The sequence below is a fragment of the Eptesicus fuscus genome, chromosome 21 (assembly GCF_027574615.1).
Source record: "Eptesicus fuscus isolate TK198812 chromosome 21, DD_ASM_mEF_20220401, whole genome shotgun sequence".
NCBI classification, from domain to species: Eukaryota; Metazoa; Chordata; class Mammalia; order Chiroptera; family Vespertilionidae; genus Eptesicus; species Eptesicus fuscus.
This window is the reverse complement of record NC_072493.1, coordinates 1907604-1927328: the sequence shown is the minus strand read 5'-3', so window position 1 is coordinate 1927328 and position 19725 is coordinate 1907604. Positions and strand designations below refer to the sequence as shown.

The following is a 19725-nucleotide window of genomic DNA, read 5'->3' as shown; positions in this document are numbered from 1 at the left end:
TAAGAGGAGGCCACAGGGCAAACCGCTGTCTCCCCAGTTGGAGAGACAGACAGGTGAGGAGCGAGAATCACAAGTCAGCTGCACGGGGACCAACGCCCGGGTAGGGAACATACACGGTAACTGAGGAATTGCTGAGGCTCCGTGTGGACAGCTATGAGAGTAAAATACTCCAGGGGATGCAGTCCTAGGGGGTCCCCACACATTGTGAGTTTCCCCCCCAGGAGTTCAGCCAGCTTCTCGCAGTGAAGAGCAGAGAGAAACTCCGCCGAGCTTTAGGCAGGTGGAGAGGAAAAGGAATCCTTTAAAAGGGGCCAGAGCATTCTGTCCTTCTCAGCCAGACGCACTCTGAGGAGAAACCATCTGAGCAGCACCTACCCTGCGGGTTTTATCGAACCTCAGTGACCTGGGGAGAGAAGCGTCCCCTCCTAGCTGGCTCTAGCCTTCCACACAGAGAAGGGGCACAGACAACTCCAGCCCCCGCAGCCCCCCTGTCCCACCACAGGGGGGGTGGGGCGGGGGACAGAGAAGCACTTCTGAAGTTCAGGCAAGAGGCCCCGGCTCACCAGAAGTCGGAGACCCAATCATAAGGCTAATGCATGCCGCCCACCCACCCTGCCTTAGCACCACATAACTAAAGGCCTACTTACAACAGCTCCTTTCACACAGGACATCATCTGACTACCAGGAAAAAACTTGAAGACATACGAAGAGGCAAAAAAACAGAGTCTGAAGAGACAGAGCAAGATTCAGAACCAGACTCAGATATGACAGGGATGCTGGAATTCTCAGACCAGGAATTTAAAACAACTATGATTCCAGGATAAGAACTCTAACGGATAAAGTTAGATAAAGACAGCATGCAAGAACAGATGGCAATGTAAGCAGAGAGAGAGAGAAATTCTAAGAAAAACACACACAAAGAAATGATAGAGATCAAAAACACTGTGACAGAAATTAAGGATGCCTTTGATGGGCTTATTAATAAACTAGACACTGGCTGAAGAAAGAATCTCTGAGCTTGAAGATAGCTCAGTAGAAACCTCTGACGCTGAAATGATAAAAAAAAAAAGACCAGAATATCTAAGAACTGTGGGATGAGTACAAAAATTGTACATATGCATAATGAGAATACCAGAAGTAGAAGAAAGGAACAGAAGAAATATTTGAAGTAATAATGACAGAGAATTTCCTCAAATTAATGTCAGATACAAAACCACAGATCCAGGTAACTGAGAACAAGAAGGGTAAATGCCAAAAAGAAAAAAAAAAAGCACAAAAACTAATGTAGGCATATCATATTTAAATTGCAGAAGAGCAGAGATAAAGATTTTTTAAAATCCCGAAACCAGAGGAATCAAGATAAAAATTACATCCGACTTCTTAGAATCATGCAAGCAGAATGGAGTGAAATACTTGAGTTGAAAGAGAAAAACTTACCAATCTAAAATTCTGTACCCTAAAATTTTATCCTTTAAAAATGAAGGAGAAATAAAAACTTTCTTAGAAAAACAAAAATTGAGAGAATTTGTTGCTAGATCTGTCTTGCAAGAAATGTTAAAAGTTCTTTAGAGAGAAGAAAAATGACATAATTCAGAAACTCATATCTATATAAAGAAAGCATGAGCATAGGTAAATATAAATAAATGAAGGCTTATATGATAAACCTACTCACAGTGGGAGATTCTGACACCTCTCTCGACTGATAAAAAGAAACAAAGAAATAAGTAATCATGTGTATTGAATATCTGAACTACAAAATCTATATGATCCAGCAATCTATCATGCTTCTGGGTTTATTACTCAAATGTGTTGAAAACTTTTACCCATACAAACACCTGTTTATAGCAGCTTTATTGATAACTAGAGGCCCGATGCACGAAATTCTTGCAAGGGGCTCGCACAGCCCTTGCAGCCGTGGCGGCTTGTCTTGGCCCTCGCAGCCACAGCTTTGTCTGGAAGGTCATCCAGAAGGACATCCGGAAGGTTGTTGGCTGTCTTGTCTAATTAGCATATTACGCTTTTATTATTATAGGTTGCCAAGTCTTGGAAGCAACCAAGATGTCCATCATTAGGTGAATGGATAAACTGTGGTACATCCAAACAATGGAATATTATTCAGCCCTAAAATGAAATAGACCATCAAGCCATGACAAGACATGGAGGAACTTTAAATGCATATTACTAAGTGAAGGAATCTAATCTGAACAAGGCTACAGACTGTGTGGTTCCAATTACGTGGCATCCTAGACATGGCAAAACTGTGGAGAAAGAAAAAGTATCACTGGTTGCCAACCGTTTGTGGGGAGGGAGGGATGACTAGGCAGAAAATAAAGGATTTTTAAAGCAGAACTATTCTTAGTGATACTATAATAGTGGATACATTTGTCCAAACTCCTGGAACGTACAACGCCAAGAACCTGACGTAGACTTCGGATTTTGAGTGATAATGATGTGTCAGTGTAGGTTCATCAATTGTCACAAATGTACCACTCTGGTTGGGATGTTGGTAATGAGGAAGTTAGCATGTGTGGGGGCAGGAGGTATACGGAAAATCTCTGTACTTTCTGCTTAGTTTTACTGTGAACCCAAAACTGCTTTAAAAATAAAGACTATTTTTTAAAAGTCTGTGGCCTGTCACAGTCCATGGACCACACTTATTGCTGCACTGTGGACTGTGGCCTTTTAGGTACAAAGACTTGGGTTCCTCCACCTTGTATGTCCAAGTATCTCTTGCGAGCAGGCCAAGGTGTGTGATTTGGGAGGTTTTAGAAGGCAGAACTGACCCAGCCTGTGAGAAGCTGAGAGTAACACTGACCCAATTTGGTAACTAGGGCAATGGTGGTGCCATGCAGCAAGACAAATGCTGTGGAGGGCAAAAGCAAGAAGGAGGCGCAGAGCAGGTAAAGGAGGGGTGATCAGTAGGTATGCATAAATGGTAATGAGCAAATGGAACGTTCTGTGGGTTACAATTCAGTTCTGAGATTAACACACTTTAATCTGCTACTTGTACCCATATTCAGTGCCAACACGTTTATATGACATGGAGAGATGACAGTAGGCATTTACACTGAGCAGCCAGATTATGATGATCTCTGAACGCATAATAATCTGGCTACTCAGTGTATATCCTATATAATAAAAGGCTAATATGCGAATTGTCCCCTCGACCAGGAGTTCGACCAGCAGGCAGGCCGGCCAACCACCCATGTCCCCACCCCCTGGCCAGGCTGGCCGGACCACACCCATGCATGGATTCATGCACCAGGCCTCTAATATATATACACACACACTGAGTGGCCAGATTATTATGCATTCAGAAATCATAATAATCTGGCCACTCAGTGCATTTCTGCCACACGTAAAATATTAGACTAAAATATGACTAAGAATAGGGTTGTGATACAAGTATCTGCAAATTGAATTTCCAGAACTGAGGACACGCACCTTCAAGTTGGCAGCATGTGCTTTGGAGTCAAAAGATCCTCATTATCACTTATTAGCAAGTCATTTCATCTTCCTGGGACTCAGCTTCTTCGTGCGGGAAAACAAGTCTTCCCCAGCTTCCGAAGCCCGCAGGCTGACGCGGCCTGCTATTTTTATGCATTCAGTCTAGAAGGTATTTTGAATAGGAAGGCTCCTGGAAAAAAAATAAAATAGACTACTAATGTGTCTGCCACTGACACTGCAGTGTATTCACCCATAAAGTTTAAAGATGACAAGTGGGTTAGGAAAATCTAGGAGTAAGTTGTTCTAAGGACATTTTGTGGAGAAAATATATATAAACAATTATAGACAAAATTATAAAGTGCCTGGCATCTTTAAAGAATATACAGAGAGTACAGCAATCACGGCAGAGTCAGGAAGTCTAGTGGTAACCAACCTATGATTTGCAATATTTGCAAAATTTTTTTAAAACTGTCTAAAATTGCACTGTTTTCTTTTTTCTTTCTTTCTTTTTTTTTAACTGCTAGATAAACAGTACTACAAGCTGGTTCCACAATGCTAGGCCATTATACTTACTCAGAACTTCTAAGGAACTTCTAAGTTGCCGACCTAATGTAGCTCTTTCACAAAACACAATTCATTTGGCCTCCACATTGTCAATGCCATAGAGTTGGAGATACTGGAATCGATATTATTACATAGAAAATCCCGCGTTACCTTGATTATACTGTCTTATTACCAGTGTGATCACTCTATGATTCATCTACATTTAAAGAAACTATACTGGATCCTGTCTCTTTCTTTTTCCAAGTTCTCAAGCGAAAGGGGCCTCAGTCATATTACAGCTTCCTATTTTAGCCACCTAAAATTAGATGCATATTTAGAAAAGGCTCTTAACTCTCTTGCTACCTTGAGAAGTTAAAAAAAAAATAATGCACAGAAATACTTGTACTTTCTTAGGGTGCTCAAACTAGTTTTCAGTAAGGCCAGCAGGTCTATCTCTGGTCTTACAAATGTATGCTTTGTGCAACTTTTTATCTCTATGTCATCTTGCAGTTTTAACTTTGGAGTCCTTCAAAAAAACCTTTAAGTTCTAATGTGATTTTAACCCTAAAATAAACTGAAATTTTATAAAGTATTATACTGTACAGATTATGCATTTAAGATACTAGAGAAGTATAAAATATACTTGTTATTAAATATAAAAAGAGGAAAATAATATTTTGTTTCACACACACAAACAGATCGAGCCTCATAACCTAAAGGCCAAGCCCCACTTTTAGGAGAAAGAGCATCTACTGTTTTTTTCACTCAAACCCACATACCTAAATTCAAATATTACTCTTCCAAAAAAAAAGGCATGCCAAAAAAGCCAGCCTCATTTCTGGTGAGTTCTCTAGCACATCAGACGCTGTTAGATATACCCTGGGCAGTGACCGATCCCTTTGATGCCCCAGAAGTCCTAGCCAGACCAGGTTCCACCCCACTTCCGATAGCACCCGCCTCGGGCTCACGTCCCTCCTCCTACCGGAAGCCTCCGTGCCCTCCAGGTCACAGACGAGCAGACGCTCTTCAGAGGGCAAGCCTGCCACTTTGTGAGAGGCCCGCTCCCCAGGCTCTCTCCTGAATTCTGAAGGTTCCATTTCTAGAAAGCACAACCGTGTTGGTCTCTATCTCAGTTTCTTTTTCCTCTCCCGTCCCCACCGCCCGAGCTAAGACCTCTGAGGACTGTGCTAAGAGGACAGTGTGTGTGTGTGTGTGTGTGTGTGTGTGTGTGTGTGTGTGTGTGTGTCGGGGGGTGGGGGGGGGGACTGCTCTTTTACTGACAGGTCCCCAGCGCCTGGAAGTGCTCGATAATGGGGGGCTTCGATAGCTGCGTAGGATAAATGACTGCTGGCACAGAAAGAGTCCATGTGTCTATTCTATCTTTTACCAGGTTGTTCTTAAGGGCGAGGTTTTTTATTATTATTTTATGTCATTTATGTCACTGTGGTCTTTACCATAATGGGCTAAAGATGAAATAATATTTGGAAGCACTGAAAGCTGGGGGTCCCCTGAGCCTCGTGCCTCACTCAAACAAGTTAAAGGTTTATAATAATGTCTTGTATTAGAAGGATCACTGTAACCAGTTAACCGCAGCCAAGGTTTCTTTTTTAAAAATGGAGCTAGCTGCCTCTTCCAGGAGAGTTCTAAAGACAACCTATATGGTGAAAATCGGAGTAAAATTATCCTTGCATATCCTTTCAGTGGGTCTCCCCAAAAATAGAGCACACATGATTTTGTACCCAGCTCACTATGTCTCTGTAGGTATAATGTAACAGTATAATTCCAGCAGGATTTGGAACAGAGCTGTTTCTTCCATTAAACCTCCTGTAAAGTAGTTGTATTTTTAGGGGCTGTGCACTAGGAAGAAAATAATTTATTTCTTTTTCCTACTAAGTGCATATAGTTGAATCAAATGAGCATTAAATACAATAGCACTGAACACAATCTTTTTAATTAAAGATAATTAATTAAATCTACAAATAAAAACTGCAGGAAAGATGACGGCGACAAAAGCTAGAGTCCATCAATTCAGAGGCTATCACAACACATCCTTGAATGTCAAGTCTTTATTAACACTTGGGGAATTTCCCCAAAATTTCTCCATGTGTCTTATCATCTTTGCAACATCTTTTCTATAGTATATGTCTACTTTTATTTCCCTTACATAGGAATTATTTACCTCCAAGAAAAAGCAATGTTTAAAGAAGTATTTTTATAAAAAATCAGGAAAAACATCTACGTTGTGAAAAGTTGTATTTTTTTATATCTGGCTACAAGTTATTTATGATGTCTGCGTGTTTTAAAATCCTGAACAAATGCAGTTACAGCAGAAACACTGAAAAAATGTGGATGCCCTCCGTCCTCCCTTCCACACACAAAACATCAATTCTAGTCTCAAAAAGAAACACTCTGCAATTATACGAACCACAATCGCACTCCCGGGCATTTATCCCAGAAAAACGAAAACTTATGTTCACACAAAAAAAACTATACGCAAATGTTTATAGCGGTTTTATTTATCATAGTCAAAAACTGGGAACAACCCTGTCCTGACTGGTGAGTGGTTAAACCAACCAGGGGCCAGTCATGCCATGGGATACTGCCCAAACATAAAGAACAAACGATGGATATCTGCGAGTGGGATCTCGAGAAAATCCAATCGCAGAAGATTACATACTATGTGATGCCATTTATGTGACGTTCTGGAAAAGACAGAATTATAGAACTGGATCATGGACTAGCTGCTGCTAGGGTGAGGCAGAGGGGTGGGAAAGGAGTGAGTACCGATGTCAGGGGGAGCTGAGGAATGCTTGTGGCAATGGAGATGTTCTACACGGGGTTGATGTCCAGGTTGTGATATCGCACTCTCTATTGTACGATGTTACTATTGGGGGACACTGGGAAAAGGGGACAAGGGATCTCTCCTTTATTTAATACAGCTGCATGTGAAGTCTATAATTAGCTCACACTATAGAGTTTAATTAAAAATAAAAATCTATACTAGTAAAAGAGAAATATGCAAATTGATTGTATCTCCATGATGCCCCCCAGCCAATCAGGAGTGAGTATGCAAATTAACTCAACAAAGATGGCAGGTTAATTTGCATACAAAAGCCGGAGTGGCCAGACGGGGCAGGACACCTGCTATGAGGGGGAGGGCGAGGGGCGGAGGGAGCTACAGGAGCGGCGCTCCGGCCTGAGCAGAGAAGACTGAAGGCTCCGGCCAGAGCGAAGGCCTGGGTCCCGGGTGCCGGAGGAAAACCGGCGCCAGCAGCCAGGGGAAGGAAGGCCTATTGCACGAATCTTTGTGCAATGGGCCTCTAGTAAAATATAAATACTCTAGCCTAGTAAACTGGCTGCCATATTGTGATCTGAGCTTAAGAAGCCATCACATAGCACTTTGATTCTTTATAACAACTAGGGAAGTGGAAGTACCAACTGGGTTGCTCACAACAGTGCAACGCATGGCAGTTTGCACACGTGGCCCCAGCCTCTGTGAACCTCCCCAGGTCCCTGGCTCTTCACAGCCACCGCCGAGGATACCAGCAGGAACTCCCGAATGGCCAGGCACCTCCTCAGGATACAGTCTCCTCCGACGTAAGGAGTCTGGGGAAACTGGATGGCAACCTTCTTTACATAAATCAAATATTTAAACACGTCGCACATGCTCTGCCAGTTAAGGCGACTGTTTCTTGTATGTGAGCTGAGCTAATAGATTTGTATATCCAGAGGCACTGAATATAGAGAATTAAAAAATATATATAGCTGTCAAGTCTTTTTCTTCCCCCAAATATAACACGGTCACATTAAACAGTGATCGTAACCCTACTCTAATGATGCTGGATTGCCAGGAGAGTTTCCGTGATAGAGAAGGGGGTTGCCTGGAGACCACTTTTTCAGTTGTAAACATTCATGCCACGCGATAAAGACATTTTAGAAAAAAAGTCAACATATAAAATTGATTTTTTTTCTATATTTTGATTAAAACAGAAAATGGTAATACTCTAATACTAGACATTTAAAATTGATGATCAAGAAGCACCTAATCTTCTGAATGACAACGGAGAATTGTAATTGGAAAAATACTTTCGTCTATAAATAGGAACATCCAAAGCGTATTTAAACCACTCGAGCACTTGATTCTTCCACGTCCTTTGCATCTACAGTGCACAGAGCACAGGAAATTTCAGACCGACTGCTGAATCTCCAAGAGAGAATAATCCATTTAGTTGTCACGATCACTGTCACCATCAATCCCTAAGATCTTATACGTCACCAACTGCACTTGACTCTGCATTGCTGCCCTATGCTTAGGAGAAGATAAATCAGTAATCGATTATGCATACTAATTAAAAATGCTACCTTAGGAGGCATTTTAATAACCCAGAACCAGGAGTGAGTTTTTCTCCAAACTGCTTACTTTAAAACATGTTTGACAACACATGAGCCAGGATGCACTGAGCATTTGCAAACACTTTATAGTCTACATAAACTATCAAATTGCACCCCCCCCCACCATAGTGGTAGCATAATTCTGCAACTAGCTGAGGCCACATGGAAAATAAAATTATATGCTAATTTGTTCATATTAATTTATCATAAAAGGTCTGAACAAACATGGTAAAATGAATTCTGGGGAAAATTAATGAAGTAGATTGGTATGTACCATAGCAAAGTGAACTTTTTACCTTAAGAGGTACAAATACAAGTAATATTTTACAAACGGGCATTTCCTCCTTTTCAAAAAATAACTGTTTTAACCAACCCGAGCAATGACTTGCATGATTTGAAAACACTTTCTATAGTTTTACCTTAAAGGATAACAACAAAGGCAGGTTATTTGTCTTTGAGGGGAGAAAGGAAATGAGAATGGCATAGTATCCAAAATAGTTCTACACATGTGCTGTAACATGAACACACGGGCTGAAACTAAATGACAGGGTCAAGGCGTACTGACTATGGCATAGTTATTATTTTACTCCAAAATAAACTAAACAACAATATAGATGTGTTCCTTGGCATAGATTTATCTGAAGAAACTATGCTTTATTTAAAATACTTTAAAATCTATACCCCTTTTCTCCTAGAAGGCATAAGCTATACATATGCCTTATTCATAGGTAAGTTCTGTGGATACTCTATCAACTTAGAAAACTATAAACCAAATTAATGGTTGAAGAATTTGGACTACCGGTTTTATATATAATGGTGGTACATCCCTCAGATTTCTATTTTCAAAGGTTCTTATGTAGAAACAGGGAAAGAATTTGGGGCGGGTGATGGAGAAATGAAATCTTACAGCGTTTGAAACCATGGAAGTGGTATTTTAGAAAGCATCTCGTTTACTGCAGGACACAACTAAGACGAGTGACAAAGATCATCTGTATCCCACCCTTAGGCAAATACTTGGGGGGGGGGAATTAAATGATAAATTTTTGTTCTAGAGCCGGTCCCTTTTTTCATTAAAAGACATGTTTATACTTTTCATTTTATTGCAACGCTTCCAATGCCGATGGCACAGGAGAGCTGGCGCTCACAGAGAGAAATCCGCGTGTTCTCGGAAGCTTAACTCCTTTTAATTCCTAAAGGGACTTTACCGATGGCGTTTAACGAGGCTTTATTATTATTGGTTGTCATCAACTATGCTGGGTTCCCGTGAAATATCAGTTTGACATCTTGTTCAAACAGTTACTTTTCTGCTGGGTATCACCGGCATCGTTTGCCCCATTTTCTCCTTCCCACGTTAGATATGGAGATGCTTATTCAGGCATAAAACCTTCAGGCTCCTTGATGGACCATAAAATAAAGCTAAGTACTTCTCTGCAATCATTCCTGCTTGAAGGGCCTTATTATTGAGATCTTAATCCATAAAAAAGGTGAGGATTACCTTTGAGAAAGGGGGAGAAGGCTGACAGAAATGAAAGCACGCACTGGTGCCCACAATAGCAGGACTTAAGTAAATTAATCTTCATTCCCACTGAAAGCAATCCGATGTCCAGGGACTGGGAATTATTCCACCATAAAATACGGCACATTAAATACTACAATAACCCATTAGAAATGTCTGAAGATAATGATTATGTCACCTCCACATGATTGTACATATAGTTATATTTTAATATTCATTACCGGGGGTTCTAATGCAAAATATGTTGAAATTGTAAAAATATTATGTGGGTCAAAGATCAGATCAAGCAAATCAGGAGCCATTTTATGTGACCAAAAGTAAGACTCCAAATGAGACTTGAAAAAGACGCAAGGAAAGCGAGGGCTCAATATCGAGGCCCTGCTTTTCCCAAGCAGCACTACCACTCCTGGTGGTTTGCCTATAAACCCCTGATCGCCACAAGCTGGCTGGAAAGAATGGAGAGCTTCTTCCAAGCGGCCAGAGAGAAAGTCTCTCCCCTGCTCCTTGAAAAAGCTCATTTTCACATTACTCAGGCTTCATTATGCTAAATCAATATTCGTTTAGTCACTGGGGTTATTGACATATTTTAAAATAAAAGTATACCCTTCAGCTACTGCACTCATTACAGGTAATTTGTCTTGTCAGAGAGCAGGGAATATTATCCTACTCTTTCAGGGGCTGACAGCCCATGGAAATACCTCCCCATGGTTACAACTGTAAATAATTTTAAGGTAAAATATTGAAAAATCAATGACTGTTTCCTGCAATCTGTCACAAACAAATCAATCATAATCTGCACTGCCAGAGAGGATGATGTGAGGGAGATGGGAGCAGATGTAATTCTTGGCTGGAATCTCTCATTTCAAAATCACTTCACATAATGGTGTCATCATTTAAACACTTAACAGTCAGTGCAACTGCCACTGTAACATCCAGTTGGACAAAACCACAAGGAGGAGGAGGAGAAAATGCCATCACTGTTATGTTAACAAACATTCAATTTAAATGGTTGCTGCATTAGGGTATTTTAGTTGAAACCCGTTTTACCGGCCCCCTTCCAGATTTCTAAATTAATCAAGGCTGGTTTCTATGTACTGATGCTTAATAAATTAGTCCGGGACTCAGAATTTCACTCTCTAAAGCACACACACCTTTTCTTTTAAAAGTCCATTATAGAGAATAAAATTTGGAATTAATAAATAAAACATTTGGATGTAAAATAGCCATAATTCTATCTACATAACAAAGACAAAAAATAGTGTCATAGATGTCAAGATTAGACTTTTAAAGTAGGTTTAAAGGTCTCCGTTGCCCAGATATTAAATTTTATATTTTCCTTCTATTAATAAATATTACATTTTAACTTTGTAATATTGTAGAATATTTTAAGATGACCATCAAGACCTATTAGTTCATTCAAAAAGACCCTGGCATTCCATACACAAGCTGTTCCACAGACTGCTATTTCACACCCTGGAGTAATAAGCCAAGTACATGAAGAGTAAAAGTTGGTCAAGGTTATAATACGGAATTGTTTTGCAAATGTAAACTGCTTTCCAAGTAATCACTTTGATATCACCATTTTTCTAGGCTACATTTTAATGGCTCCCTCGGCTATTTCCTACCTAGGTGTGAATAAAAGAACCTGAGGTTGGTATATTTCCCCCTTCCTGTTATGTTAACCAAAAACATCCTTTAATTTCAAGATTAAACAGGCTTTTCCTGAAGGTTTTTGTGTTTAAATGTATACTAGCTCCTTAAATGGAATATACTAATTTTAGTTACCACACTGCTCACCGATTTCCTCGTTATATAATCAGACATCACGAGGCCCTTTATCGTTCTACTAATATCCCTCCATAGACATAGCTCAGGGAGGAGATGTTTCTGAGGACCAGAAAAGTATGTAATTTTTCTCAAAAATGAAAAAGGCCATAACCACCGTTACACGACTGAAGCCTGTCTGAGCATGTTCAGATGCAGGAACCAGTCCTTGAGAAGCGGGTTGTACGTCTGGAATGGAACCTGCACATTCAGTGAGGTAGCGCAGCATGAGAAGACAGCAGCTCTTCTGATGGACACAAACTGAACATAATATTTGCTCTTCAAAAACCTTAGCTTTGGGGGAGTGGGGGTGTCAATCGGGGAAAAAGGAGACATATGTAAAACTTTAGACAATAAAAAAAAGAAAGAGGAATCTTAGCTTCACTCCTTAACACCGACATTAGGTTTTCGAAAATGAAACAGCACGCGAATAAATGATCAAAAACGTCATCCAGAAGAAGACAGAGTCCCCATTCCCTGTGAATCCCCACGACAGCTGCAAAGCCAGCAGCCAGCCAACCTAACGAGAGGAGAAGGAAAGACACCCGTGGCCTCGGACCATGCAAACTATGGACAGAGACGTAAATGTGGACGGAAGAGAACCCAGGAGCCTGAGCTCCGGGCTGCGGGCAGGAGAGCCAGAGCTGCCCAGGCGGGCCCGGTCAACTCCCAGGCGGAGCTCTGCAGCCTGCTGCCCACCGCCCAGCCTCCGCTCAGCGTCAGGGAGAGCACCGCCCCAGGAAGGCCTGGGGCCTGGGAGAGACAGGAGGACAGCTAAACGCACCCACATCGACGACAAACTAAAATGGTATCTACCAGCTTGGTGCAGCCTCAATGGCAGACGGAGTCTCAGAAGGACGCCATCGGACGGGTGCTGAGTCTGCCTCCAGGGGACTCCTCCGCTCTGCTCCCAGCACAACCCATGGCCTGGGAGCAGCAGCTCAGGAACCAGCCCAGGAAAAGCGGGTCATTTCATCCCTCAAACGGAAAGAAACTGCTGTCAACCATATGACATTCTCACCTGTAATAAAGGCCTGGGGTGAGAGAGGAAAGTATTCTTTTAAATAAGAACTATTACCTCCCAATCTTCAGAATCTCCTCCTTCCAGTAGTCAGTGCGGCCGCTCCATTATGAACTGCGGATTCTTAAAAAGAAACACAGCAATAGTTAGCTTCATCCTTCCCACTGCGACTTCCTTCTTTGATTGAATTACAATTTAATTACCAATACTTCAAGCGATTTTATTACCGACTGATACATTTCTCAAAGAGCACACCCCAGCTATCTCCACTAGAGAACAGTTAGTGCAAGCTTCTCAATTAATCAACCGTGACCTATTACTGCTGAAGGGACATGTTTTCTTAATATTCTCAGAAGAGCGGGGAACCCCCCTCCCCCACACACACACACACCTATTTTATATAAAAAGTCTTAGTTTTAATATGTTTGAATACCATTAATATGCATGACATATGAAACAATATATTTGGGCTGACAACAGATACAAAACTCAGCCAATTCACATTAATGTTTACGTTTTTCCTATATTTATCCTTAGGAGGAAAAAAAACACAAAAAACAATCCTCTTATCTTTTAAATTCAACAAAAACTCTACGGATAGTTTGAAAAAAATACAGAAAAAAATAAGCTGAAAGGCAAACAAAGAGAAATCAGAATGCTCACTGCTTACCATTTTCTTTAGTTTTGTGCTGTGTGTTTTCTAACTTGCTGTAATGCTTCAGCTCTTGGTCAGACATGAAACCCCATCTCCCTAAGACCTACCCAGCGATAGGGGTTCACCAGTGTGTTATTTAAATACAATTACATGTTACTTTGTGTTACGTGGAACATCACTTTCATGCCTTTGAAAGTGTTCACAGAGAAGCATTTGTTCTATTGCGGGCTCTGCTAACTGTAGAAGCCTCTGTAAAATTAGCTTTTTTTTTTTTTTTGGTCACACAACCACCTCTTTTTACTTAACAAATGTTCCTTATCACTAATTCCAGTTCCTTGCTCTCCTCACTGTACAACACAAATATTTTGCAAAATACTTTTTTTCTCATTGCTTTTCTCACCTACTTGTATCCAGCAGCCCCTATTTTGATGAAAAAATGACACTTTACACATAACTGTGTACTCCTTGTCATTTAAAGAGTTCGGGCTCATGACTGGAGCTGACCCACTAAATTTATTCTGAAGAGAACTGGGTAATGAAAATAATCAAAAAGCTGCAATTTGGTAGAATCAGAGTATTTCCTTTTGATAATAATTCAATTATTCTAAAATATAGCACTAGTCTTAATTTTTATGAAAAGCAGTGAGTTTATAAATTTCACTACTCAACTACATCATTAAAAATAAATTATTCAGCAGATTTCCATGAAGCAAAAAATGTTCTACTTGCTGAACCTTGGTTGAATGCATTAATAAAATTATATAACCAAAGGCCTCAAGTGACATTCTGCACTTCGTCTCTATTAACAACATAAATACTTTGGTAAAACCAACACTGATGCTATCTGGGGTGTAGTCCGCACACCAGCACCCGTGCAGACACTCACTGGAGGATGAGCCGGGGATATCCAAGGACCAAGTGCAGCCAACATCTGGAGGAGCCCCACGGCTCAGAAGTCAGCTTAGCTGAAAACATCCAAACGCATTTTGGAAGCATCCTACTTATCACCTGCACAGAAATGGAAATGATTCTGTTTAAGGAAACCCAGAAGACTGGTTAAGTACTTTGGGGCTATTAAATGTGAATATCTAATCTAATTTTCTCCAAGGTATCACTCTATATTATGGCAAATAAACAAATAAAGGCCCTATCAAGGTGTGGAACGCATTAGCCCGAGAAAAGGCTAGAAAAACGAATTGCGTAAATGACAACTGCAGCAGAAAATTACATTCCCTCCTCGTGAACAAATGTTAAGTGCATCCTTACTAATAAAGACTTAAATTCAAACTACATTACAATATACTCGTTTTCAATTTTGAAGCCTCTAAGTTAATTTGCCAAGCTGAATTGGTGGTTAGGTTTACTCTGGCAAGAAAAATACTGCAAATTTATGTAGAAATAAGTCATGAGAATCACACATCAGAATAGTGATAAAAGCAAACCAGGATCATTATTGAATAAGGACAAAATAATTCCAAGATGTTACATCTTCTTAGAGTTGCATCAATTGCTATTCTATTAAGAATGATTCTTTTCTATGAGACAGCTAATAATCATACAAAAAAGATGTTAAAAATGCAAAAGTCAACACAATGTAGAAATTGAAGGGAAATATACAAAGATATTGAGACATTACCACACAAAACAGGCTGTGCTATCTCAGAGTTAAAACATCATCCCCAAAATATAATACTGTTTTCATAACCTATAATTCACTCAGAATTAAATTACTTCATTTACTTGAATGTTACCATCTAAAGAACATTTAAATTTTTCTTAAGATTCCTATGATGTAAACATACATTAATGATTATTTGTGTTATTAATTAAAATGAATGATAAGTAATTAGTTCATATTCCTGTTTCATTTCTTTTAACACAGCATATCAAATTTTAAAATAATACATGGAAAAGCGCCTGGAGATGATCTTGGCTGCCAGAAAAATAAATTCTGATAGGGGAGGTGTGGGGTCAGTGAAGCAATTATCCTCAAAAATTAATGCTCTTATTGGAATTTCAGAAAACAAATCTAAATAAGTCTTTCTTTGATTTTAGTTTACCATGTAATTCTAGCCAGCTAATTATCCCTGGAGTCAGGAATGAGCTGTGACTCTACACCTGGCTTCTCCGGTCATATATGCCTATGGCCTCCTCCACTTTCATTTCCTCTCTCTACAGTGAGTTTGAATATTAAAGAAAAACACTCACACATCTTATATACACAATGATGGACAGCCAGCTTCCTGGAAATCATGATCTACAAAGAGGGGGGGAAATCTTAATGCAATACTTACGTTGAAGGGTATTAGGTGCTGGGTAAGCCAAGGGTAATATGATCAACAGCATCCGTCTTTGCTATTGGTTTTGCACTCAGAGATTTGAAGTCAAGGACGGCAATATTAATTTACTGGTCACCCAGGTTAGGATTCAGATCCTTAAACTATTAAGAGCCTAAATGCACTATCTTCACTTACTCACCAATTCAAATTTACAGAACAATGTTCTGGAAAAAATAAAACAGTTTCTTTTTCTATTTCTGGAAATAAAAACAAGGCATTCCATAAGCAATGTACCTAAGTGCCTGATGATATGAAAACAGTAATTGTTTAAGATCAATAAAACATTCCAGGAGAATGTTTTCCAAATAATCAAGTGGCATAAACGTCTCATACATTTACCTCCTGATTTCCGTGTCTGCACATCAAGCATCCTTCCTCTACACATTTATTCCCCACACTAAGGAGCGTTTGCTTAACAGACTGCTCTGTGCCTTTCTTTCCACATGAGTAACCATTATTCCACAAAGACAGAGCACAAACAACGCCCACAAAGGCACTGCCCAAAAGCCAAGTCCTATGGTACGTGCCAGAACACCTGACAGTAAACCATCATTTCTCTCTCAAACTTCCATTGCCAAAGTGCTCACAAAATCTGGAAGCTCAAAGACAGGTTTCAAGTGCAATTAAATTCTCCCAAAGCAAAACTGTACAAAAAATACGCGGCCCTTCTTATGTCACCATTTTATAGACAACATTTTCTCAGGATCTTAATTAAGATAACGATGCACACCTGTGTCAACATTCTCGGCAGGACAGCCTTATCAATCATAATCCTTTAAGTACACTCCAAAGCAGCCAAGTGATCTGACAGGAGCAATCTGTTGCCTTTCCTACTGTGGGTGCTGTGTCTCTCCCACAAGAATGATGAGACCTTCAGAAGACAGCAGACCTACTTTTATGAGTCTTTAAAGTTTTCACTGTAAACACTGATTACACTCAATAAACAGGAATAACCTCTTTTGCACTTGATTTACACAATGACAGCTCTACAGCCCAAACTCGAAGAGCGAGCTCGGAGGCCCAGGTCTCCGCAGGGCAGCTGCGGGTCTGGTGCCAAAGCTTTAAATGTGAAGAGCTGGGCATAGCTGGGGCCGGTGCAGACATGACACACCAGTAAATCCTCGGAAAGCTTTGTCATGAGAACATGTGAAGTCTGACATGAAGAACGATCAGGACAGACCTATCCCCTAGTCTAAGTTAGAATGTTCAGAAAGATAAAATGCAATAAATAGTAAGCCCACCTCCCAAACCGCCCCCGCTCCCCCCCCAAAAAAGAGAATCGGTCGTCTTGGTAACCTGAAATAAGAGGGAGGTAGCTCCCACTCTGCTGGGGGCGGAAAGCTTCAGTAACAACAGCCAAACGGAAAAAAACTGATGAATAAAGGGGGGAAACGGGGAGGGGGCAGAGGAGGAGGGGTAGGTCACCGCCACGAAGATAAAAAGTTTAAAACCTCGCTTTTACCGGCCAAACCCTGACAGCTTTCACAGGAAAACGGAGAAAACCCGCCCGTGGCCACCCGAGTCCCGCCCGCCCGCTCAGGCCCGGCCCGCTCTTCCCTCCGGGGGCGCACGCAGTCCGTGTCCGTGTCCGTGTCCGCGCCGAGCCCCGCGCGCACAGCGGGCACAGAGACGTCCTCAGAAACGTCTTACACCGACGGAGAGCGGCGACCGGACCGCACAGAACCACACGTCCTGAACGCTCCCCTCTTTCAGGACCCTCCTCTCGGGCCCCTGACCCAGAAAGAGGACAGCAGAGGAAGAGGGGGTGGCGCGGCGGGGTGGGGGTGGGCCGCGGCCCAGCGGCCCGAGCGGCAGCAGGATGTAAGGAGGGCGTCTGTGGGACGGGCTCGGAGGCTCGGTGGCACACACCTCCATGGCCCCGTTTCGGAAATCAGCATCCTGGTCGAGGGCCGAGAGGGGGAAGCTGCCGCGCGTGGACGGAGGGGACATACGCGCGCGCGCGCGCCCGGGGTCCGTGGCACCTGGGGAGGCCCACCCCACACTCACGCAGGCCCTGCCCACGGGTCTACCCGGTTCACGAGGGGACGCGGACGCGGCTGGAGGGGCGGGGAAGCCGGGAGCGACAGGGTGGCGGGCCGGTGGGGTCGGGGCGCAGGGCTCACCTCGGAGTCTCGTCGCGGGAGCGCGGGCCGCGGACGCTCCCTCGTGGCCGCTGTGAGCCCCCGGCGGGCGGCGCGCGCGGGCCGCTAGGGCCGCTACCGACCGTTACCGCGAGGGGCTGAGCTGGCGGCGGGCGGAGCCGGGGGCGGGCGCTGAGCGGCGGAGGGGCCGCGGAGGCGGGAGCGAAGGGAACAGGGCGGGGACGCTGCGAGGCGCTCCCGGCGACCACCCCGGCCCCGCCGCGCCCAGGAGGACCCCGTGCCTGGGCTGCCTGGGAGGCCGCCGCGGGCCGGGGCCGCGCCCCCTTCTCGTCCGGCGGTCCGGCCCCGCGGCCTCGCTGGGTCTCGGCTGGCTCGCAGCCACCTCTGCGCGCGCGGCCGGGCCGCCGCCACTGCCTCTGGCTTCCCGTCTCCATGACAATAGCGCGCCGACGCCCCGCCCCTCGGCGCCCCGACTCGCAGGGAGGCGGGCCCAGGACCTGGGGGAGCCGCGGGGATCGCCAGGGTCCCCGAGAATAGCCGCTGGAGGGGCGGAGCCTGGGAAGCGACGGAGGGGGAGGAGTCGGCGCGCGTGCGCGTTGTCGCGCACCCGAGCTCCAGGGCCAGGGGCCGGCGGAGCTCAGGATCTGTGTTTCTCGCCCGTCAAAGTCATCACGGGACACTTTGTGTCTAGTCGTGCTTAGGCTTGCGTGTGACCCCATTAATAAAAGCGCACAAATTCCCCGATATAGTGAGCGCCAGCGGAGTGCCCAGCCCTGTGCCCGCCCCCGTCCTGGTTCACCAGCGCCCCTGTCTGTCCCGGAGATCCAGCGCGTCTGTGGCTCGTGGCGGCGCGGGGTGGAGAGACCTGCAGTCTGTTTTGCACTCTGACTGCGTGGCCGGGGTGGGCAAGGGCTCTGCCTGTGACTCAGTTGTGTGTGTTTGCCTTGCCAGCGCCTCGCTGAGCAAACAGTGGTTGGGTTGGGCACTGCTCTGTGGAGTGTTTACAGTGGGGCTTGGGCGGGGGTGCGAGCGCTTTCGGAGGGGAAGGGGACCCTCATCCTGCACCACCACACCACCGGCCTCGGCAGGGCGAGCTGCGGGTGAAAAGCGCCCGGAACGAAACAGCGAGGCTCGGAACAGATGGGGAGGAGTGGGGTCCGGAGACCTGCTCCGGTGGGGCTGCTTCTCCGTCTGGCAGCTCTTGCTCGCTGCCTCCCCTCTAGAGAAAGGCCACCCCCCCTCTCGTTCCAGGCCCCCAGTGTCTTCTCCCTCGAAATCTGGCAGGGAGTTGGTGGAAGTAAGAGCGGGTCTAATACGTGCAGATGCCCAAGGCCCGTCTCTTGCCCACCTGCTGCTGCTGGCGGAGAGGGACAGTCTCCCGGACTCTACGCCCCGGACGAAGGCACTCGTGGCACTTTCCCAGGGACCTTCATTCCGAACCTCAGCTCGCTCTCGGGTCCCCTGCCTTGTGGGAGAAGCTGGGGGAGGCGGGGCGGCGATCCGAGAAATCCGCTAACTCCGGGACTTACAGTGGCGAGGAGAGAGCCAGAACTGGCCGCTGCGCCCTCCTCCGCCTCGGCCTCTTTGTACTTCGGGGCGGTCAGGCCCGCCACCAGGGCCCGCGGAGCTTCGGCTTCGCCGCTCCACCCGGACTTAGCCGAAGAGGAAAGTTGGAAGAGATCGGCGCGCCTGGGATGTGATTGTCATCCTGGGGCTGGCGCTCGAGAGTCTAAGAGAGAGGCGGGGTGGGGGTGAGGGCGCCGGAGGGGAGGGGGGCCGAGAGACCAGGGGAGGGAGGGGGGAGAAAAAGAGGAGGGTGGAGAGGAGGGCAGCGGTGGAGGGGCGGGCGCGAGGGAGGGGCGAGGGGAGCGCCAACGAGCGAGAGA

The 19725-nt window shown here is 44.3% G+C and overlaps 1 long non-coding RNA gene across 9 annotated transcripts in view; it reads right to left on the bottom strand.

Annotated features, from left to right (window-relative positions):
- LOC114226719 (uncharacterized) overlaps window positions 1-19725 on the bottom strand; it is a 38856-nt gene that overhangs the window by 18598 nt on the left and 533 nt on the right. For 2 of the 9 annotated variants that reach the window (XR_008555037.1, XR_008555038.1), the window contains exons 1-5: window positions 17861-18254; window positions 14285-14406; window positions 12801-12866; window positions 12539-12700; window positions 3445-3637 (exon numbers count right to left, since the gene is read on the bottom strand). This is a non-coding gene — a long non-coding RNA (uncharacterized LOC114226719). The other 7 variants (XR_008555035.1, XR_008555042.1, XR_008555036.1 and 4 more) reach the window with 6 other exon arrangements.